The following is a 24239-nucleotide window of genomic DNA, read 5'->3' on the forward strand; positions in this document are numbered from 1 at the left end:
TATAGGAGGCAGCAAGGGAGAAAGTAGGTTACTATGAGCCCCTGAAAGACCAGATAAAAGAAACAACAAGAGCCGAAAAAGTTACCTTCTACGGCTTTCCAATTGGAGCGAGAGGAAAATGGCACGAGAGAAACTACAACGTCCTTCAGAGTCTGGAGATTAGAGAAAGTAGACAGTAACAGCTAAGAGCCCTACTTTACTCTCTCGACATCCTCTCAATGTTTGGTGGCAAAAACACAGCTACTGAACATAACAATGATTGTATATAACTCAAATGTATATAATGTAACTATAAAATGTACTTCAATGTTATATTATGTACCTTTGTATATAACCGAAAAAAGTTAACCCTTTCGCTGAATTAAAATCACAGCTATAGCCCCCTTGCTAACATCTAGCTAGGTCCCGCCCTTTACAACCCTACCCTAGCCGGGACTGAAATTGACTGGTGGGCACTTGAACTAGACAACCCTCCTTGACTTTGGGGATCTCGTAATGATTACAATCGGCATGGAAGCACTCAAAGCCATTGGTGGGTGTGTCATCACAGATGCCGTCGTGCAAGCATCATTTTGGATGATTAAGTGGACAAGCCACTGAACCCGGAAAAGAAACATGTTAATCTGGTGATTATAAATAGCCAAATGCCTCGTCATCTAATTAGTGACACGCATGAATGGATGAACGGGATTCCCACTGTCCCTACCTAATATCAAGCGAAACCACAGCCAAGGGAACGGGCTTGGCAGAATCAGTGGGGAAAGAACAACCTGTTGGGTTTCATTCTAGTCTGGCACTGTGAAGAGACATGAGAGGTGTAGAATAAGTGGGAGGCCCCCCTTCTGGGGGTGCTGCTGGTGAAATACCACTACTGTTATCTGCTCCTCACTGACCTGGTGAGGCAGGAGGGCGAGCCCCACACAGGCTCTTGTTTCTGGCAACCTCCGGCCACGACCTGCTCCGGGGACAGAAGCATACACGGATAATGCCCCAGCGTACAAAATGTAAGAATAAAGAGACACAACGAAATCTGTGACATCTTAGCTGAAGAAGCTAAGAAACAAAACTGGATAAAAACTCGCTTAGACAGGAGCTGGATGCTGCTATGCGGACAGCATAGCAGCCGCAACGCAGGCATTCCTCACCGCCAAGCAGTCTGGAGCGCTCAGTTAGCTGGGAGTTAAGGGTTCCGCCTGAGCGAAAGCTCTCCTGGCCGGGATCTGTAACTGGGTCATTGTTGGGTAGAAAGCCGAGTCGATTAAGGCATGTGCCCCCAGACCATGATCTCTGCCATCTCTCCGTCAGCGGAGAAGCTAGGAAAATAAACTTTCCCACGGATCTCCCCAGCTGCGGCGTGCGTCGGTCAACCGCAACCTGCGGGGGGGGTGCCTCGACCGGGAGAGCAGCCTAGCAGCCGGCTTAAAACTGGTGTGGACCAAGGGAATCTGACTCTTTAATTAAAACAAAGCATCGCGAAGGCCCGCGGCAGGTGTTGACGTGATGTGATTTCTGCCCAGTGCTCTGAATGTCATAGTGAAGAAATTCAATGAAGTGCAGGTAAACGGTGGAAGTAACTATGACAACCCTGGGTAAGTTGAGCTGAGAGCTAGTGGCCTTCACTTCCTCGTGGTTCCGCTGGTAACCCCTTCGGGGGGCTAATAAGGTTTCCCCGCAGACAGCAAGACCGGCTGACTGTGTACTCGAAGGTCAAAAACAGAATGAACGTTCGATTTGAAACTTCAAGCTGGATGGTACGAAGATAACCAACGTACCCAAGGGGGGCTTGGGACTGAGGTTCCCCCGGTCGTGCAAGGTCCCTTGAGGGGAGCAGTGGCCAGTTGAGTGCAAGGCTTAGGGCTGAGCTGCACTCTCCTAGGGCAGCCCAGATTTGGTCCAGAGGCAGTGGGGGACTGGCTCTGACTGGATGCAGTCTTGGGCCAGGATCAACATGGTCTCTGTTGGGACGCAAACTCCAGCCTTCCTGGGTTTCCTGCCAGTATTCGAGGTAGTACCGAGTGACGTAGGGCAGAACCAGGTTGGCGACACCAAATTCCTCCTGCAGGAATCACTGACCTTCTACAGAACTGGATGGAGGGAGCACCCGCCTGTGGAAGCGTCAGGAGAGGAGGAACCTGTGGTGACTAATGAGCAGGATGTATTAGAAGCATCGCTGAGGTTGACAGTGGTGAGGAGCTAGGAGAGGGGGAGGTTGAGGAAGCAGTAGCTCCTCCACCTAGAGCGGACAAGGCGTAATCTGTGACCATAGTCCTCCCAGACCAAGACATATTCTGCAGGGTGTGCAATGGTTGTCTGGGTGGAGTGCTCAAGGCGGTAAAGCACTATGTCGCCCATCATGGAGAAGTCACCCTTTCATTCCAATGCCGCAAGTATGACAGGGTGAGCCCCAATAGCCACTCAATCTCCCGTCATGTCCCTAAGTGCAAGGGCAGGCAGGAGGCCGATATTGAGGACAAACCCTGGGTCTGCGGATCATGTGGCTAGCATTGGTCCACACAGACAGGAAGCGGCCAACACATCCACAGATGCGGTATGCGGAAAGGGTCGGAGAGGCGGCCACAAACAGGAGAGGAGCTCCCACCAGCTGTTGGACTGAGAAAAAGACTGAGGAGCTATTGCGTCTTGAGACCAAATATACTGGTAAGAGGTATATCAATAAGTTGATTGCGGATGAACTTGCCAGTAAAACTAACAAACAAGTCATTGAGAAACGAAGGTGTTTGCCACAGAGGATCGCTACTCGTCCACTGACAGGGGATCCGATACCGGTCGAAACGGATCCCCTGGAGGAGTTGACACATCTCCTCCCACCTTGTGAGGGCCTGGCTGAGAGGCTGCATTGTTTGGCTGAGGAGAGATATGTGGGGATGACGAGAGTGTCACTCTCCAGGTGGTGAGAGCCTGAGGAGACAGCGTAGACCAGATCCCCGAGCTGGTTGAAACTTCGGCGCTGCAACTGCTTCGTGAGTGGGGAGAGAGAGGAGAGAGGGTCCAGTTGGGAGGCCATGGTAGCACCAGAAGGGTGAGGGAACACGGGGAACCTGTCCAGACATCCTGGGCTAGAAAAAGGGCTGTCAAGGCCAGTGCCATTAGGAAACATCACCAGTTGTTCCGTAGGGACCCCAGTAAATTGGCAGCCCTGGTCCTGGATGAAGGTGAGAGTTACGTCTGTCATGTACCACCCGATGAGGTGCATGAGTACTTCAAAAGAAAGTGGGAGGTCAGTGAAGCCTTTGGCGGACTGGGCAGGTTCACCCCTTCTGGAATGGCTGACAATGGACCACTCGTTCAAATTATCTCGCCACTGGAGGTAGTTGAATATCTCCGCCAGGTAAAGAATGCTACCGCCACAAGACCTGACAGGATTAGCAAACGGGTGATTACTGAGAACTATCCGAATGGCGAGATGTTGGTGTCAGTCTTCAATTCATGGCTGGTCTCGGGAGTCGTGCCAAAGGCTTTTAAGCGGGGTCGTACAATACTACTACCTAAATCAATGGATGAGGGCGCCTTGATGGATGTTGGTAACTGGAGACCAATTACCATCGGTTCATTGATCTTAAGGCTCTTTTCTAGGATTTTAACAAGAAGGTTATCGAGGGCATGTCCGTTAAATTCTAGACAGAGGGGATTCATTGCCACCCCTGGGTGTTCTGAAAATTTAAAGGTGCTGCAAGATCTACTCAAACATTGCAAAAAAGAGTGTAACCAATTTACAGTGGTATTTATAGACTTTGCTAAAGCCTTCGACTCCATCTCTCATGAACACATCCTGTGGGTTCTTAGGCAGAGAAATGTAGACCAGCATATGATTGGAATAATCCAGAATTCCTATTAGGACGGCACAACTAAAGTCGAGGTCAACGGATTGCAAACTCCTGAGATCAAGATGAAGGTGGGCGTGAAGCAAGGGGATCCTCTGTCCCCTTTGCTATTTAATCTCGTGCTGGACCCCCTCATCCATGCACTGGAAATGCTTTAGTGTGGCTACAAGGTGGGTTCAGCCCATCTCACAACCCTGGCATTTGCAGATGATCTGGCGCTGGTCAGCAGCTCATGGGAGGGAATGGCCAAGAACCTTGGCATCCTTGAAGCCTTCTGCAGGCTCTCGGGTCTGCAGGTGCAGTTGCGCAAGTGCCATGGCTTCATGATCAAGCCCACCAAGGACTAATTTACTATCAATGATGCCCCGGCCTGGAGGATTGGGGAAACAGAGATACCCAAAATAGGGCCGTTAGAGGTGGAGAAGTATTTGGGGTTGGGAGTTAATCCTTGGAGGGGTTTGGTGAGGCCTAACGTGGTTGAGCAGACGCATGAATGGGTGGAGAGGATCGAGAAGGCGCCACTGAAGTCTCGGCAGAAAGTGGTGGTCCTGAATTCCTTTGCTGTGCCGCGGTTGATCTATGTGCTGGATCACCGTGAATGTCCGGGAACCACTCTTGTGGCACTCGATGGAATCATCAGAAAGGCCGTTAAAACGTGGTTGTACCCTCTGGCCTCAATCTGTAATGGCATTCTGTACTAATGTTACAGAGATGGTGGGCTGGGCATGTTGAAAATGGAAAGCCTGATTCCATCAATCCAAGCATGTCGGCTGCACCGACTCGCCAACTCTGCGGATGAGGTGACGAGAACAGTGGTGTTAGCCTCTGAGGCGGAAAATGAATTCCACAGACTATGGGCAAAAGCAGGAGGAGCAGATGTAGGAAGGCCGAGGTTAACCCCTGAGAAAGGGGTAGTAGCAACTCCTGCTAAAAGAGTTAGGTGTCCAGTACTGTGTGACTGGAGGTGTGAGGAAGCTACCAGATGGGGGGCGTTACCTGTGCAGGGAGTGGGGTCGCATTTTTTCTGGGGTGATGTGGTCAGCAATGCGTGGATCGTGAGATCCGAAGGATTTCGTGAACGCCATTTCACTGCTGCCCTTCAGCTGCGGGTGAATGTATACCCTACGAGGGAATGTCTAACCAGGGGCATTCCAGATGGTCCTAAAACCTGCAGGGGGTGCCATCTGGCGGTTGAATCATTCTCGCATATCCTGGGGCAATGCCCGGCAGTACAGGGGGCTAGGATTGCTCGACACAACAAGGTGTGGGCCCTACTCGCCCTCGAGGCCGAGCAGTATGGATGGGAAGTTCACAAGGAGCAACACCTCAGGGACGGGAGAGGGGAACTGAGGAAGCCGGACCTAGTGATGGTTAAGGGAGAGACTGCTATGGTTATCTATATGACAGTAAGATTTGAGTACGACCTTGGCTCATTGGATAGAGCCAGGAAGGAAAAAATCTGTCACTATAGTCCACTGGAGGTTCAGATCTCACAGTTGACAGCTGCAAAGCAGATCAAGTTCTTTGGCTTTGTAGTGGGAGCCAGAGGTAAGTGGCCTGCGTTCAATTATGAGATCCTGTGCCTACTGGGACTGGGAAAAACCAGGTCTCGTAAATTTGCTGAACTGGTAAGCCGGAGGGTGCTACTATACTCCCTAGACATCTTGGGAGTGTTCAGCGGTTACAGCAAGAAATATGTGACCTGGAACAGCCCAGAAACACAGAGCTAGGGTCGAGCTCCCTTTGACCTTAGCTAGACATCCCCTTTTGAGCCCTCGGGGGGTTGTTGAAAAGGAAGGGGGTTCATATCTGAGGTTCCATCCTGTGCTAGTCGTTAGACTAGCTAGGTCCCGCCCCTATTGCCCTACCCAGGGTTGGGACTGAAACTGACGGGTGGGCAACTGAAGGTCGTCCCGCCGCGCCTTTTTGTCGATGTGTTGAGGCAGGAGGGTGGCGGGGGGGGGGGGGGGGGCTTTGGGTTTCTTGTGATGATTACTATCAGCTTGGGAAACCCAGCCTCACACCTGGTATATCTTCCCAAATGCTTTCATGCAGGCGTCATTTGGATGACTATGGACGGGCCATCTAACTCGGAATGGACCTGTAAGGTAAAAGTGAAGTGGCACTGGTGAGGCAGTGATTGGTCAATAAACAATAACAAGCTGCATATGATCACACCCTGTTTTACCAGATGGACCATGCAAAAACCAATCAAATATCATTGAAGAATCTGGATGGAATGGACTCATAAGGAAAGCAATAAAAAGGTGGCTACACCTCCCCGAATCCACATGCAATGGACTACTATACTCTAGTAATAGAGATGGGGGATTGGGCATTATCAACCTCTCAAGCCCAATACCATCAATACAAATCAGAAGGCTACAACGTATGGCCATGTCTTCGGATCCCATCATCAGCACTTTGATGCGATCAGAAGAAGCACAAGAAAAACTCCAGAAACTCTGGATCCAGGCTGGAGGCGATGAAAACAAAATCCCACAACTAAATGACCCAAAAACTTTAACAGGGTAATCAGAGGATATAATGCTCCCAGAGTTATGCGAACCCAATCCCAACCAAAAACCAACATTCATGACTCGCTGAAACTAGCGCAAGGATGAATTCGAGAACTGGACAAAATTACAAAAACTTCAAACATGACCCTATCAGCAACTCCCAGCTTGCACATCACTATGGATTCAAAGAAAGACACTATATTGCAGCACTACAGCTTCGGGCTAATGTATATCCCACCAGGGAAAGCCTGAACAGAGGTCAAAGGGGATACCCAACACTCTGCTGCAAGTGCCAACAGAAAACTGAAACGTGTTCACACATACTTGGTCAATGCCCCAGCGTGCAAAGCGCAAGAATTAAAAGACACAATAAAATCTGTGACATGTTCGCCAAAGAGGTAAAAAAACAAAATTGGGAAATCAGAAAAGAGCCACACTTCAGACTCAAAGACTCTAATGAACTGAGAAAACCTACCTAATTTTCACGAAAAACAATGAATCAATTGTAATAGATGTTACTGTAAGTTATGAACAAAACTTACACACACTAAAGGAGGCAGAAAGAGAGAAAGTTGTCTACTATGAGCCCCTGAAAGAACAGATCAAAGAAACAACAGGTGCTGAAAAAGTCACCTTCTACAGCTTCCCTATTGGAGCGAGAGGAAAATGGCATGAGAGAAACTTCAACATCCTCCAGAGACTGCAGTTCAGAGAAAGTAGACAGAAACAGCTCTTCAGCCGAAGAGCCCTACTCTACTCCCTCGACATCCTCTCAATGTTTGGCGGCAAAAATGTGGCCACTGAAAACAAAAATGACTGTATATAACCACAAAATGTATATAATGTAACTAAATTGTGCTAAAAATGTTATGTTATGTACTGCTATATTGTAAACACCTCGGCTTGAATTAAAACCACAGCAACTAACCCTTACCCTGCTAAAAAATCTAGCTAGGTCCCGCTCTTTACAGCCCTACCCTAGCCAGGACTGGTGGGCACTTAAATTAGACAACCCACCTTGACTTTGGGGATCTCGTCATGATTATATGATCGTGTAAGAAAACCGGCTCAGGGACGCCAAATATGTAATCATAGTGGCTCTCTGAAGGCACCAGTTCTGTAGGGTTTGGGCATTTACTGAGACAATTATTAATTGTAGCAGTAAATCACAAAGTTGATTCTTTTGATGGCTTTAGAATCCAACCATGCGACATAACTCAAACAACGCACACACACAGGTACTAATACACGAGGATACATTTATTAATACATAGAATATGCATATAAACCTAACGGATCTTATCGAGAGGGTTATCAGAATACAAAAGGTATATTCGGTCAGTTACAAAGAGTTACACATATCAAGAGGACATACGTTCAGTATATCATTCATTAAGACCGTTTCGTAAATACACTTGGTTATAACTTCTACATCAGATACTCAAAACAAGTACATAACTCTTAGGAATTAAATTGATATCAACTGGTTGGGATAACAGTTGAATTCTCGAGCTGTAATGCATTGAAGTTGAATACTCATCCAATTTCTGGGGATTCAGATCTCCTGCGGGCACAAAGAAACAGTTGCAGGCTGTTGCTGTCCAATCCACGCTCTCTGGCTCAGTGCCAGGCTGTGCTGTGCGGCTTGCGACGGTGCGCTGCTGATGCTCACTGTTGGCTTTAACTAGCAAAGTTTGTGCACAGGAGAAAAGATGACTGTGGGTCCCAGCAAGTCAGGAAGAGGACCGGTTCGTTCCTGATGAAGAGCTAGTTCTGAATAGTGATTCAGCTGTCCACAGTTCCGACCTGTTCACGAGGCCTGCTGCTGGTTACTCTCTGGCAACCTCCACTCTTAGAACAAGGAAAGTTCTGGCACTCGGACACACTGGCCGTTCCGTGGTTGTCCGGGCTGAGTCTCAGGATGGTCAGGAGGCACGCTGCGAGAATGTCCTGCCCTTGGGAGCCTTCTGCTCCTGGGCCATCCTGCCCTGGAATTCTCCTTTGAATTCCCTTTAGAACAGTCCACAGAATCCTCTCCAGAATCTTACTGAATCTTACTGAATCTCTCAGGCTCTCTGTGTTGCCTGTTTTTACCTGGAGGAACTTCAGCTCATTGATTGGCTGAAAGTTCCATGGGCATCAGAGTCCCACGTGGGTTACTCGGCCCTACCAGTCCCTGATTGGTTGATCAAGGTGAGATATGAGTCACTTCGTCCTGACACTTAGTAATGCAGTCCAGATGTCCAACTGGCACTCCCTAGACAGATACAGATGCAGCCATTCAAAGTGCGCGGTACAGACACGTAACGGAGGTAATTGGCTACGGCGTCGTGCATTGTGACGCGCGATGACGCAAAATACCGCGGTGCGTGATTGGTTGCCCGACAGGGGCACTCGTGGTCCGTTGGTCTGTCGTAGAAAGACTTACTGTAAACGTCTTTACTGTGCCCGTTGTAGATATTGAATTTTACCACTGAAGGGAAATATTAGTAGCTGAGCATAAAAAGAATAGGAGCATACTGTAACGCGTGTGAAGGCCATAAACGATATTAATTTTGGAACATAAACATACAGTATATAGCTAGTCTTGGTACTTTAAAGAAAAAAATACAAACCAGTATTCCATTTCTCCCTAAACATTGTAAGTTTCGAAGTCTTTAACTAACGTGATACCGGAGTCAAAAAGCATACTTTTAGAATTTGATTAAAAGGGAATATAATATGGAATCGCGTATCTCAAGAATTTAATAACGGTATGATTATATCCGTGTACTGCGACAGGGCTGTGTAGGGCTGTTTCGCCTGCCTGTTCATGCGAGCTGTCTTGTAGCCTACTGGTCTAGGTGTGTGACTACCAACTGGCAGGTTGTGTGTTCAAATCCAGCTGGTGCCGGACTTTTCATTTTTATTTATTTATTTTTTAATCGCGTAACATAAACATATTACCATATGCAAACTGTACTGTATAAAGAAAAAAATACACACCAGTATTCCATTTCTCCCTAAACATTGAAAGCTTCGAAGTCTTTAACTAACGTGATACCGGAGTCAACAAGCATACTTTTAGAATTTGATTAAAAGGGAATATAATATGGAATCGCGTATCTCAAGAAATTAATAACAATATAATTATATTCATGTTGCAAAAGAACTGCAACGGACATAAAAACTCCCTTGCTTTTAACAGAGCGTTCCATAATTTCTAACTATGAAAATGTCAGGTGAAAGGATTTGTAAACATATTTTGTTAAAGCAAGTCAGTTTTTTCCGCAACACATAAAATACATTTTTCCAGGAAAGTTTAGCCTTTGTCACTAATGAAACCACTAAATAAAGACATAAATATAGAAATCTTAAGATTTGTTTTATTTAATGTTGGTAGCAGGATGAACTGTCAGAGTGTATATTTTGTCGCAGAGTTGCTGCAAGATGTTAACAGTGAAAAAGGTATTTAGAAATGAGTTATTTCAAGATGAAAAAGAAAACATACACGAAACATGGTTTCATTATGACCAGAATCGGTCTTGAGATATTTTTAACTTGATTTACAGTATTTGAGAGGTATGTCTTAACACCGATACTACAGTGCTTAAGTACTGCTCACGTATATGTTTCTAGGTTTATATTATGCATTTCATACGGTCAAATTACTTTTGAGCAACTAATAAGAAGCGCGAAACGGTATGCGTTTTAGTTTCATTTTGTGCTGGGACCCGTGGATTGATTAGAGATATCAAGTACATACAAGTCATTTTTTAAATGTTGTAGTTCGTCTTGAAAAAATGTTACGAGTACATCATCTATCAACAATTACACAGGTTCTGTTTCCATATTGCGGATTTTGGTTACGTAATATTATTTTCTAGATTTCACGTTGTGAATATATGATTTGGGCAAACAGAGCCGCAAAGAAGTACATTATTGGTTGTTGTTTTTTTTTTGCAGTTTTATCTAGAACAAGCGATGCTTAAACCTTTGTCTGATTCTTGTGAAACTATCCACACGACAGTTACAGTACCTAGGAGTTGACTTCAGTGATGTCACTGATGGGATGTTTCTAAAAATCCATCCTCTGTAAAACGTCTTCTCTAGATGTCCTGCATATGTATTCGCTAATGAAGCTGTGTGTTCTGAGCCTGGATCTCTACATTTCTGTATGAACCAGCTTAGAGGGCTAAAGACAGCTTGTGTTTAAATTGAGTGTAAGGCAATTTATGCTTCTAAAGTCATGGTCAGCATTTATTTTTGTACTGTGCTGTAAACTTGTTCTGTTCCAAGTCACATTATTTTATAGTGTTTTTATAGCGTTATCAAATCCGGTGGCGCTGTGTGTTAGTTTCCTGACTCCCATGTCACATGGTCTGTGATTGAAACCTGTAAAACCGGTTTAATTCGTCACAGCCAGCACTCTTCAGGTGTGAGGGTCTTCTGCTCAGAATGAAACGCTAAAATGTTTGTGTATATTCTAATGGTAGTGGGGGCAGGGTGTGTGGGAACAGGTTTGGTTGAAATTGCATTGGAGATCTATGTTCTTCACACCTGAAACATTTTCTCTGAAAGCATTTTCTTCGCAGTTTAACCGATCTTGTTACAGCATGTTACAGTTTACTATTATTAACCATATTAATTTTAAGTGCTTAATGTAAAATCTTGAAAAAATATATTTTCATTGTTCAAATATACATTAAGTCTGACTATCATATAATAAGTTAAATACAAAACTAAAGAAAACATAGGGTTAAATATAATTCAAAATATTTTGCTAACAATGTTAACTGTTTATGAATAAAAAAATGTATTAACTAAGGAGTTGGATGGCACAGTTGTTAGTATGTTTTTTGTTTTGTTTCTTTTTCATAAATACAACAGTAGTACCTGATGTCTCAGTGGCTTTCAAAATTAAATTATGCATGCAAACCTGTGAACTAGAAAGATAACTAAGATATCCATCCATTATATTCCATAATATCCATGAAATATATGGCGCTGAAATATGTGTGACGCAGTGGTGGCCTGACACGGTGAGGTGCCCTGGCAGCTGTATGATGCAGTGGTGGCCTGGCACGGTGAGGTGCGCTGGCAGCTGTGTGATGCAGTGGTGGTCGGGTATGTAGAGGTGCACTGGCAGCTGTGTGTTGTGACGCAGTGGTGGCCTGGCACGGTGAGGTGCGCTGGCAGCTGTGTGATGCAGTGGTGGCCTGGCACGGTGAGGTGCGCTGGCAGCTGTGTGATGCAGTGGTGGTCGGGTATGTAGAGGTGCACTGGCAGCTGTGTGTTGTGACGCAGTGGTGGCCTGGCACGGTGAGGTGCGCTGGCAGCTGTGTGATGCAGTGGTGGCCGGGCACAGTGAGGTGCGATGACAGCTGTGTGGTGTGACTCAGTGGTGGCCTGGTACGGTGAGGTGCGCTGGCAGCTGTGTGGTGTGACGCTGTGGTGGCCTGGCACGGTGAGGTGCGCTGGCAGCTGTGTGATGCAGTGGTGGCCGGGTTACATGGTTTTTCTCCATATGTGTGATATGACTCCCTCTTGCACTCCAAAACATACTGGTAAGTTAATTGGTTTATGGGAAAACTGGCCCTGGTGTGTGTGTGTTTGTGTCTGTCTGTCCTGTGATGGACTGGCGCTATGTCCAGGGTGTATTCTGCCTTGTGTCCGTTGCTTACTGGGATAGGCTCCAAATCCTCTGTACTGGATAAAGAGATTAGAAATGGAAGTAAAGGCACTGTGCGGATGGAACTATACACGGTGTTAGAAACCCACTATGAAATGGCAGCATCTCACTGAGAATAAAATATTTTATAGTGCTGGCTTAAGGAAACAGCCTTTCCACCTCTCTTGCACATCAGTATCCATACCTAGTTATTTAAACAAATTGCCTCTAATTATAAACATCTTAATATGCTGGCTCTGTGGATCCGCATCAGCTATGTTTGCCCATTCCTTCAATTCATGTGCATCCAACACACAGTTCAACGCTAGCAACTACACAAAATCTAAAATATGAGCTCTACTTGCCACTTACAATACCAAAAGTACCAGCTAACTTTAGTAGTGACATTTTAATGGATCTTTTTAACAATAAAATTTACAACATCAGACTTCAGACACAATTAAACAGGCCTCAAAAAAGTCTGGTACAAACATTTTCAGCATGGAATAAACCGTTACTTTAATGGTATAAACCTTAAATGGATTCATATTCTCAATAAGATTTGGTGCTCAGTAACATGACTTAGAAAATGACAGAAGACATACGTATCATGCTTATCCTTCTATTTTTCATAATCGTAAACTCCTTAAGGCAGTTACATTTTCTCTGTTCTGACCTGGAGTTACAGAGAAATTTAAATTCTAATAAGAGATTTGTAATGAGGAAAGTCATACCAATCACTCATACAGTACCAGGATTTGCAATTACAATACAAATACTTTCTTTCTGTATGTGTTTATTTTGCAGTTTGAGTCTATGGCATTCCCTTGGGGGTCTATACTCCAAAGCATGACTTTTTTATGGGAACATGACATTTTTTTAAACATATATTTTTGTGGTAGGAGGGCGCAAAACATCAGTATTTACTGCTATTAATCACTGTACAATTTATAGTTGAAATCTGAGCCTAGATATAAAGTTAGATATAAAGTTAAAATCTCGACAAAGCAATGTAGGAAATACAGAGAAAATAAATCCTTTCTGACATCTAAAATCAGTTTCGATCAAGGTCTCTAAAAAGAACAAGAAAAAGAGGATTTTCGGAGGGCAATTACACTGTGTTTATATAGAATAAGTGATTTATGAGCAATCTAATTTCTTGTTCGTTTAAAACAGTGAAATGTCAGCTGCAAAAGATCGCACCAGAAACAGCACTCTCTCTGCCTGTCATAGACGTTCAGGAAAGGCTGAATGAAGTCATGTCAAGTACAATAATTCGGTGATCAATAATAACAGTTGTATTATATCCATGGAAATATATTCATTATATGCCAGCGAACCTCACCGTGCCAGGCCACCACTGCGTCACATAGCTGCAAGCGCACCTCACCGTGCCAGGCCACCACTGCATCATACAGCTGCCAGGGCACCTCACCGTGCCAGGCCACCACTGCGTCACAAAGCTGCAAGCGCACCTCACCATGCCAGGCCACCACTGCATCTTACAGCTGCCAGGGCACCTCACCATGTCAGGCCACCACTGCGTAACACCACATAGCTGCCAGCGCACCTCACCATGCCAGGCCATAACTGCGTCACACCACACAGCTGCCAGCGCATGTAACCGTGCCAGGCCACCACTGCGACACACCACACAGCTGCCAATGCACTTCACCGTGCCAGGCCACCACTGCGACACACCACACAGCTGCCAACGCACTTCACCGTGCCAGGCAACCACTGCGTCACACCACACAGCTGCCAGCGCACCTCACCGTGCCAGGCCACACTGCATCACCCAGCTGCCAGCGCACCTCACCGTGCCAGGCCACCACTGCATCACACAGATGCCAGGGCATGTAACCGTGCCAGGCCACCACTGCGACACACCACACAGCTGCCAACGCACTTCACCGTGCCAGGCCACCACTGCGACACACCACACAGCTGCCAACGCACTTCACCGTGCCAGGCAACCACTGCGTCACACCACACAGCTGCCAGCGCACCTCACCGTGCCAGGCCACCACTGCATCACCCAGCTGCCAGGGCACCTCACCATGTCAGGCCACCACTGCGTAACACCACATAGCTGCCAGCGCACCTCACCATGCCAGGCCATAACTGCGTCACACCACACAGCTGCCAGCGCATGTAACCGTGCCAGGCCACCACTGCGACACACCACACAGCTGCCAACGCACTTCACCGTGCCAGGCCACCACTGCGACACACCACACAGCTGCCAACGCACTTCACCGTGCCAGGCAACCACTGCGTCACACCACACAGCTGCCAGCGCACCTCACCGTGCCAGGCCACCACTGCATCACCCAGCTGCCAGCGCACCTCACCGTGCCAGGCCACCACTGCATCACACAGATGCCAGCGCACCTCACCGTGACATGCCACCAGCTGCGTCAAACCACACAGCTGCCAGCGCAACTCACCGTGCCCGGCCACCACTGCATCACACAGCTGCCAGCGCACCTCACCGTGCCAGGCCACCACAGCGTCACACCACACAGCTGCCAGCGCACCTCACCGTACCAGGCCACCACTGCGTCACAACACACAGCTGCCAGTGCACCTCTACATACCCGACCACCACTGCATCACACAGCTGCCAGCGCACTTCATCGTGCCAGGCCACCACTGCGTCACATAGCTGCAAGCGCACCTCACCGTGCCAGGCCACCACTGCATCATACAGCTGCCAGGGCACCTCACCGTGTCAGGCCACCACTGCGTCACATATTTCAGCGCCATATATTTCATGGATATTATGGAATATCATTATGGATATGGCCAGCAGCCATATCACCCTGCAACTCACAACTGGCAACCCACTGAAGCTAAGCAGGTGTGAGCCTGGTCAGTACCTGGATGCGAGACCTCCTGGGAAAAACTAAGGTTGCTGTTGGAAGAGGTGTTAGTGGGGCCAGCAGGGGGTGCTCACCCTGTGGTCCATGTGGGTCCTAATGCCCCAGTATAGTGATGGGAACACTATACTGTAAACAGGTGCCGTCCTTCGGATGAGATATAAAACCGAGGTCCTGACTCTCTGTGGTCATTAAAAATCCCAGGGCGCTTCTCGAAAAGAGAAGGGGTGTAACCCCGGTGTCCTGGCCAAATTTCCAATTGGCCCTTACCAATCATGGCCTCCTAATACTCCCCCTCTGTGAATTGGCTACATTACTCTGCTCTCCTCCCCACTGACAGCTGATGTGTGGTGAGCGTTCTGGTGCACTATGGCTGCCGTCGCATCATCCAGGTGGATGCTACACATTGGTGGTGGTGGAGGGGAGTCCCCATTACCTGTGAACCGCTTTGAGTGGATTGTCCAGAAAAAGCGCTATATAAGTGTAAGCAATTATTATTATTATTATTATGGAATATAATGGATGGATATCTTAGTTATCTTTCTAGTTCACAGGTTTGCATGCATAATTTAATTTTGAAAGCCACTGAGACATCAGGTACTACTGTTGTATTTATGAAAAAGAAACAAAACAAAAAACATACTAACAACTGTGCCATCCTACTCCTTAGTTAATACATTTTATTATTCATAAACAGTTAACATTGTTAGCAAAATATTTTGAATTATATTTAACCCTATGTTTTCTTTAGTTTTGTATTTAACTTATTATATGATAGTCAGACTTAATGTATATTTGAACAATGAAAATATATTTTTACAAGATTTTACATTAAGCACTTAAAATTAATATGGTTAATAATAGTAAACTGTAACATGCTGTAACAAGATCGGTTAAACTGCGAAGAAAATGCTTTCAGAGAAAATGTTTCAGGTGTGAAGAACATAGATCTCCAATGCAATTTCAACCAAACCTGTTCCCACACACCCTGCCCCCACTACCATTAGAATATACACAAACATTTTAGCGTTTCATTCTGAGCAGAAGACCCTCACACCTGAAGATTGCTGGCTGTGACGAATTAAACCGGTTTTACAGGTTTCAATCACAGACCATGTGACATGGGAGTCAGGAAACTAACACACAGCGCCACCGGATTTGATAACGCTATAAAAACGCTATAAAATAATGTGACTTGGCACAGAACAAGTTTACAGCACAGTACAAAAATAAATGCTGACCATGACTTTAGAAGCATAAATTGCCTTACACTCAATTTAAACACAAGCTGTCTTTAGCCCTCTAAGCTGGTTCATACAGAAATGTAGAGATCCAGGCTCAGAACACACAGCTTCATTAGCGAATACATATGCAGGATAACTAGAGAAGACGTTTTACAGAGGATGGATTTTTAGAAACATCCCATCAGTGACATCACTGAAGTCAACTTCTAGGTACTGTAACTGTCGTGTGGATAGTTTCACAAGAATCAGACAAAGGTTTAAGCATCGCTTGTTCTAGATAAAACTGCAAAAAAACAACAACAACCAATAAAGCTTCTTTGCGGCTCTGTTTGCCTAAATCATATGTTCACAACGTGAAATCTAGAAAATAATATTACGTAACCAAAATCCGCAATATGGAAACAGAACCTGTGTAATTGTTGATAGATGATGTACTCGTAACATTTTTTCAAGACGAACTACAACATTTAAAAAATGACTTGTATGTACTTGATATCTCTAATCAATCCACGGGTCCCAGCACAAAACGAAACTAAAACGCATACCGTTTCACGCTTCTTATTAGTTGCTCAAAAGTAATTTGACCGTATGAAATGCATAATATAAACCTAGAAACATATACGTGAGCAGTACTTAAGCACTGTAGTATCGGTGTTAAGACATACCTCTCAAATACTGTAAATCAAGTTAAAAATATCTCAAGACCGATTCTGGTCATAATGAAACCATGTTTCGTGTATGTTTTCTTTTTCATCTTGAAATAACTCATTTCTAAATACCTTTTTCACTGTTAACATCTTGCAGCAACTCTGCGACAAAATATACACTCTGACAGTTCATCCTGCTACCAACATTAAATAAAACAAATCTTAAGATTTCTATATTTATGTCTTTATTTAGTGGTTTCATTAGTGACAAAGGCTAAACTTTCTTGGAAAAATGTATTTTATGTGTTGCTGAAAAAACTGACTTGCTTTAACAAAATATGTTTACAAATCCTTTCACCTGGCATTTTCGTAGTTAGAAATTATGGAACACTCTGTTAAAAGCAAGGGAGTTTTTATGTCCGTTGCAGTTCTTTTGCAACATGAATATAATTATATCGTTATTAATTTCTTGAGATACGCGATTCCATATTATATTCCCTTTTAATCAAATTCTAAAAGTATGCTTGTTGACTCCGGTATCACGTTAGTTAAAGACTTCGAAGCTTACAATATTTAGGGAGAAATGGAATACTGGTGTGTATTTTTTTCTTTAAAGTACCGAGACCAGCCATATACTGTATGTTTATGTTCCAAAATTAATATCGTTTATGGCCTTCACACGCGTTACAGTATGCTCCTATTCTTTTTATGCTCAGCTACTAAGATTTCCCTTCAGTGGTAAAATTAGATATGAATATTCAATACTTAAACGGGCACAGTTAAGACATTAAATATACATATACATACTGTATACGGTAATATGTTTATGTTACGCGATTAAAAAATAAATAAATAAAAATGAAAAGTCCAGCACCAGCTGGATTCGAACACACAACCTGCCAGTTGGTAGTCACGCACCTAGACCAGTAGGCTACAAGACAGCTCGCAAGAACAGGCAGGCGAAACAGCCCTACACAGCCCTGTCGCAGCACACGAATTCTTTAGATACGCGATTCCATATTATATTAGCAGAAAAGCTTAAAACTACCACTTTTTCACACTCTATTTCACATGCTAGTTAAATACTTCGATGCTTAAAATCGTTAGGGAGAAATGGAATACCGGTGTGTATTTTTCCTTTAAAGTGCCGATTCCTGGATTCTGACTGGCTGACACCCCTCTGAAGTGGTTCCATAAAATCTGGTATACGGAAAAGAAAGCGTTGATAAATACAACTGTCTTTTAATACACTCTTTGCTGTGCTCTTGAGGATCCTTGTGATATTTTATATGAAGAGGCGTTAGTGGGACCAGCAGGGGGCGCTCACCCTGCGGCTCATGTTGGTCCTAATGCCCCAGTGTAGTGATGGGGACACTATACTGTAAACAGGCGCCGTCCATCGGATGAGACGTAAAACCGAGGTCCTGACTCTCTGTGGTCATTAAAAATCCCAGGGTGTTTCTCCAAAAGAGTAGGGGTGTAACCCCGGCATCCTGGCCAAATTTCCCCATCGGCTGTTATCAATCATGGCCTCCTAACAATCCCCCTCTGTGAATTGGCTTCATTACTCTGCTCTCCTCCCCACTGATAGCTGATATGTGGTGAGCGTTCTGGCACACTATGGCTGCCGTCGCATCATCCAGGTGGATGCTGCACATTGGTGGTGGTGGTGGAGGGGAGTCCCCATTACTTGTAAAGCGCTTTGAGTGGAGTGTCCAGAAAAAGCGCTATATAAGTGTAAGCAATTATTATTATAATTATTATTATTTTAAGCTCTAGTTGAATGATAGGTGTTGCATTTTAAATCATTTTTGTAGTTAGAAATTATGAAACGCCCTGTAAAAAGCAAGGAAGTTTTTATGCCCGTTGAAGTAAAACAAAATGCCTGACAAAGTATGGCTTGGACAGATTCCAAGTGCTTGTACAAATGTGCTAAAGAAATTATACTTTGAGTATACAGCTTGTCCAAAGTCATCCATTATTAATACTATTAGTAATATCTTCAGTAAAGGCTTTGATGCATAAATATTTCTGATAAAGGTAGGTTGTGTACTTTTGTCCAACTGAGCAATCTTGCTTTCATAAAATATACCAACATTTTAATGACTGATGATTAACATGCTGTAATACACAGTTCAAAATTAAAGGCTCAAATGCTGTACATGAGAGGTTAAGCTCCCCCTGGCGGTTTTACAAGGCGACGCCGGATAGTTAGTCACGTGACAAACGTGAACTGCGTGATACCCCGGTGGGCGTGTCGCGGTATGCCGCGAAATACCTCACCCATTTTGAATGGCTGCATCTGTAGGCGCCAATGGATGACCATTGATCATGATAGCCAGGCTTAGCTAAGTGCATCCCCCTTTGGGAGCTGTCCTAGGATCTTAAATCACCCTGCATGAATAGTCTCTCTGTGGCTGCACCACAGAGATGAACAGAGAAATGGGGCCTCATTTGGGAAGCTCAGAAACACTTAATTCTGCCTTATTAATAAGCCTCGCCGCTACAATCGGCATGGGAGCACTCAAAGCCATTGGCGGGTGTGTCATCCCTGATGCTGTCATGCAAGCGTCATTTTGGATGATTAAGTGGACAAGCCACTGAACCCGGAAAAGAAACCAGCCAGTCTGGTGAATAGCCAAATGCCTCGTTATCCAATTAGTGACGCGAATGAATGGATGAACGAGGTTTCCACTGTCCCTACCTACTATCTAGCGAAACAACAGCCAAGGGAACGGGCTTGGCGGAATCAGTGGGGAAAGAGGAACCTGTTGAGTTTCACTCTAGTCTGGCACTGTGAAGACATGAGAGGTGTAGAATAAGTGGGAGGCCCCCTCCCGGGGGTGCCGCTGGTGAAATACCACTATTCTTATCGTTTCCTCACTTACCTAGTGAGGTGGGAGGGCGAGTCCCACACAGGCTCTTGTTTTTGGCATCCGCTGGCCACGACCCGCTCCGGAGACAGTGGCGGGTGGGGAGTTTGACTGGGGCGGTATACCTCTCAAATGGTAACGCAGGTATTCTAAGGCGAGCTCAGGGTGGACAGAAACCTCCCGTGGAGCAGAAGGGCAAAAGCTCACTTGATCTTGATTTTCAGTATGAATATAGACCGCGAAAGTGGGACCTCACAATCCTTCTGACTTTTGGGGTTTTAAGAAGGAGGTGTCAGAAAAGTTACCACAGGGATAACTGGCTTGTGGCGGCCAAGCATTCATAGCGACGTTGCTTTTTGATCCTTCGATGTCAGCTCTTCCTATCATTAAGAAGCAGAATTCACCAAGCGTTGAATTGTTTAGACCGTCGTGAGACAGGTTAGTTGTACCCTACTGATGATGTGTTGTTGCAATAGTAATCCTGTTCAGTATAAGATACTGTAAATCATTCCCAGACGACCTAATTGTGGGTCAGGGTGTTGTAGCGGCGAGGCTTATTAATAAGGCAGAATTAAGTGTTTCTGAGCTTCCCAAATGAGGCCCCATTTCTCTGTTCATCTCTGTGGTGCAGCCACAGAGAAACTATTCATGCAAGATGTTTTCTTTTGATAAGGACAGCTCCCAAAGTGGGATGCACTTAGCTAAGCCTGGCTATCATGATTAATGGTCGTCCATTGGCGCCTATCTGTCTAGGGAGTGCCAGTTGGACATCTGGACTGCATTACTAAGTGTCAGGACTAAGTGACTCATATCTCACCCTGATCAACCAATCAGGGACTGGTAGGGCCGAGTAACCCACGTGGGACTCTGATGCCCATGGAACTTTCAGCCAATCAATGAGCTGAAGTTCCTCCAGGTAAAAACAGGCAACACAGAGAGCCTGTGAGATTCAGATTCAGATTCAGAAGGGAAGATTCAACAAGATTCAGTAAGATTCTAAAGGGAATTCAAAGGAGAATTCCAGGGCAGGACGGCCCAGGAGCAGAAGGCTCCCAAGGGCAGGACATTCTCGCAGCGCGCCTCCTGACCATCCTGAGACTCAGCCCGGACAACCACGGAACGGCCAGTGTGTCCGAGTGCCAGAACTTTCCTTTGTTCTAAGAGTCTAGAGTGGAGGTTGCCAGAGAGTAACCAGCAGCAGGCCTCGTGAACAGGTCTGAACTGTGGACAGCTGAATTACTATTCAGAACTAGCTCTTCATCAGGAACGAACCGGTCCTCTTCCTGACTTGCTGGGACCCACAGTCATCTTTTCTCCTGTGCACAAACTTTGCTAGTTAAAGCCAACACTAACTAGCCGGTCAGTGAGCATCAGCAGCGCACCGTCGCAAGCCGCACAGCACAGCCTGGCACCGAGCCAGAGAGCGTGGATTGGACAGCAACAGCCTGCAATTGTTTCTTTGTGCCCGCAGGAGATCTGAATCCCCAAAGATTGGATGAGTATTCAACTTCACTGCATTACAGCTCGAGAATTCAATTGTTATCCCAACCAGTTGATATCAATTTAATTCCTAAGAGTTATGTACTTGTTTCGAGTATCTAATGTAGAAGTTATAACCAAGTTCATTTATGAAACGGTCTTAATGAATGATATACTGAACGTATGTCCTCTTGATATATGTAACTCTTTGTAACTGATTGAATATATATCTTTTGTATTCTGATAACCCTCTCGATAAGATATGTTAGGTTTATATGCATATTCTATGTATTAATAAATGTATCCTCGTGTATTAGTACCTGTGTGTGTGCGTTGTTTGAGTTATGTCGCATGGTTGGACTCTAAAGCCATCAAAAGAATCAACTTTGTGATTTACTGCTACAATTAATAATTGTCTCAGTAAATGCCCAAACCCTACAGAACTGGTGCCTTCAGAGAGCCACTATGATTACATATTTGGCGTCCCTGAACCGGTTTTCCCTACAGTGTTGTACGTAGCAGAGCAGCCACCTCGCTATTTTCTATTGAAAGTCAGCCCTTGATTCCAAGTTTTTGTTGCGCTTTCAGACTGAGCGGGGTCTGGTGGTGGCCCGGAAGCCCCGCATGCTCCCAGTGACCCAAGGCCCGGGACCAGGCAGCCTAGCCGGGAGACCAGATGACCAGCCGAGACCATACCGTTCATAGTGGGTGACCAGGAGTCCCACTGAGTCTCAGGGGGTGACCAGGTGGCAGTCTCCGTGCTGTGTGCAAAAACGTCCCCTGGATGACCAGACTGCTAACCGTTCTTAGTAGGTGACAGGGAGACCCACCGATTGTCAGGCGGGAGGCGCATTTCCCGGCCAGCTGAGGCCAGCTGAGGTCAGGGTCCCCCTATCTGAAAGCACCAAGGGTGAGAAAAGAGCTCAGGGGAAAGAAAGCCACGCTCGTGGGTCAACAGGGAGCCGGACGCGGCACAATATTTACTGTTTCGGAGATATGAATGAAAATATGCCATCCATTTTGTCAATATTGAAAAATAAGGGACACATATTTTAGAGAGTGCAGGACTTAAGCTGACCTGAACCGTGGGGTTCATTTGCATTAACTGAAAGCTCTGGGAGGTTCTCTGGGATGTAACACATCCATTTTGTCTGGAGACAGACATGATGCTGAGTTTAAAACTGGGGATAATAGACATTAAAGGAAAGCTCTGAGTCTCTGCTTTCATGTGCACTTGGTTTAAACCTAGTAACATGGAGCATTTCGGAGATATTAATGAAAACAAGCCATCCTGTTATGACCCCAAGTGTCTAGGGGTAAAGGGGTGTAACATTTAGGATAGTTTGTGGATGCAGGTGGGTTCTGGTGAGGGACTTAGGAAGCGTGAACTTAGGATTGCGTGAACAAGGGTTGGTGCAAAAGTGATTATTTTAAGGGGAATACAGATGCAGCCATTCAAAATGCGCGGTACAAACCGCGGTACGGTAATCTACCCACAAGCCTCCGCGGGGTACCGTAGGGCACCACGGTAAGTGATTGGCTGGCCAAAATGACCAACAGGGGCACTCGTGGTGCATTGGTTGGTAGTGAAAAGATTTAATCATTTAATGTCTTTACTGTGCACACTTTAATCTGCTTAGTTTTGAATATTTATATGGAATTTTACCACTAAAGGGAAATTTTAGTAGCTGAGCATAAAAAGAAGAGGAGCATAACGCATCTGAAGGTCATAAACGATATTAATTTAGGAACATAAACATTACTGTATGTACATAAACTGTACTGTGTATGGCTGGTCTTGGTAGTTTAAAGAAAAAATACACACCAGTCTTCCATTTCTCCCTAAACATTTTAAGCATGAAAGTTTTATGAAACGGTACCCAAATATGCGATGACTGTATAGAATGAATTTTAATTTAAAAAAAAATATTTAACACATTAGCTAGCCAATATGATAAAGAAATAAATGATTATTTTGTTTATTTCTTTTGCACATTTATTTGAACATTTCCATCGATTTTACAAGCACTTGGAAACTGTCCAATCCCTAGTTCATCAGGCATTTTCTTTTACGCTGCCGGCATTCTCCCGGTCTGGCGCCGGTCTGTGTCTTCTAGGATATAATGCCAGCGAACTCTTGTTTTTATGTCCACTATAACAGACAATCTCTTTTGCTTTTAACCGAGCGTCTAACCCCTCTGATTGGAGAAAAAAAACGTGCTGGTTTGCTATACATACTGTACCAGGAAGATGATTTCTTTCTATTCGAAACGTGTATTTTAAAAGTTTAAGAAGTAAAAACCTTACAGCTTACACAGATTTCTAAACTGATCAGGATCGTTATCTTTGTCTTAACCATAATTAATAATAAACTTTATTTTATATAGCGTTTTAAACGAATAAGTAATTAGATTGCTCATAAACCTAATCACTTTTTCTACATAAACACAGCGTAATTGCTCACTGAAAATGCTTTTTCTTTTTATTTAGGCTCAGATTTCAACTATAGATCGTATTATTATAAACTTTCTTGGAAAAATGTATTTTATGTAAACCATGTTTGCTATTAATTCATAGGGCTAGAATATGTTCATTGTCTTCCAATCGAGTCGAGTTGACATTAGAAGCTTGCCACGCCCGGACTGTTACACCAACGCATTAGCATGTTAAAGCGATTTCATTGAGGAGCCTAGCTTTCTTAACTAGTAAGTACTGTACTTCCTTGGTTTTGGAGAGGGGAGGAGTCTTTCGCTGGAAATCTCGCCCCCTTCTACTTTGAAAATACCTGTGAAACCGGTTTAATTCGTCACAGCAGGCACTCCCGCAGAGAGGGGGGGTGTACTCGTTAATGTCTTAGCCGGAACACATCATTATATCTCATTTTGTATTTCTATAAAAAAATCGTTTGCCCATCTTAACACTATTGTTGTTATTGTTTTTATCCTGTAAAGCGCTTTGAGGATTACAGCTTTCTCACCACTTAGATTACTTTTTGATACCATCCTTACACAAAGCAGAAACGTATTGTATTTTCCGATGACATACAAGTGGAAAGATTACAGATTTTAATCGTCTTTTTTCTGAACCAGGGAAAATCTGATCA

The 24239-nt window shown here is 44.8% G+C and overlaps 1 long non-coding RNA gene and 1 pseudogene across 1 annotated transcript in view; one reads left to right on the forward strand and one right to left on the reverse strand.

Moving 5' to 3' along the window:
* Positions 1–24239, reverse strand: part of LOC148641333 (uncharacterized) — a 338459-nt gene that overhangs the window by 231209 nt on the left and 83011 nt on the right. The gene's annotated exons all lie outside the window — the stretch shown is intronic.
* On the forward strand, positions 19532–20116 carry LOC148641340 (28S ribosomal RNA; annotated as a pseudogene; the record flags this gene model as incomplete).

Source organism: Lepisosteus platostomus, chromosome 24 (genome assembly GCF_059453375.1).
Source record: "Lepisosteus platostomus isolate fLepPlt1 chromosome 24, fLepPlt1.hap1, whole genome shotgun sequence".
Classification (NCBI taxonomy): Eukaryota; Metazoa; Chordata; class Actinopteri; order Semionotiformes; family Lepisosteidae; genus Lepisosteus; species Lepisosteus platostomus.